The sequence below is a fragment of the Nanorana parkeri genome, unplaced genomic scaffold (assembly GCF_000935625.1).
Source record: "Nanorana parkeri isolate BGI_ZX_2015 unplaced genomic scaffold, ASM93562v1 scaffold77, whole genome shotgun sequence".
Classification (NCBI taxonomy): Eukaryota; Metazoa; Chordata; class Amphibia; order Anura; family Dicroglossidae; genus Nanorana; species Nanorana parkeri.
This window is the reverse complement of record NW_017306345.1, coordinates 382-870: the sequence shown is the minus strand read 5'-3', so window position 1 is coordinate 870 and position 489 is coordinate 382.

The following is a 489-nucleotide window of genomic DNA, read 5'->3' as shown; positions in this document are numbered from 1 at the left end:
CGGGTCACCCCCCCCCCTCTGTACACTTCTCAGAGAAGCTGGCTCAGGGCCATGTACCCCGGTGCAGCCCCCCCCTCCTCCTCCGTAAATGTCGGGGAACTGAGGAGGCCGGGTCCTGGAGTTTTGGGAGAGGAATGTTGTCCCGTTCCTCCGGATATCGGATTCTCTCCGCTCAGCTGTCCCGGGTCTTCTTTGTCATATTTTTTGTTTCAAGAGACAAATATTTTATTGGTGGGAGGTCCGGACTGCGGCCCCCCGACTCTTCTAGAAGCCATGCTGGTGTCATAGATGCAATATGGGGTCCATCATTGTCTTTCCCTGACAGAGACGTCATCTGGGTGGGAGCACACGCTGGTCTAAGACCCCAATATATCTTTCATCATTGATGGCGTCTTTCCAGATGTACAGGCTGCACCCCCCCCATATACACTACTGCACCCCCATATACACTGAGCTGTCCATTCCATACACACTAATGTACCTCCATAC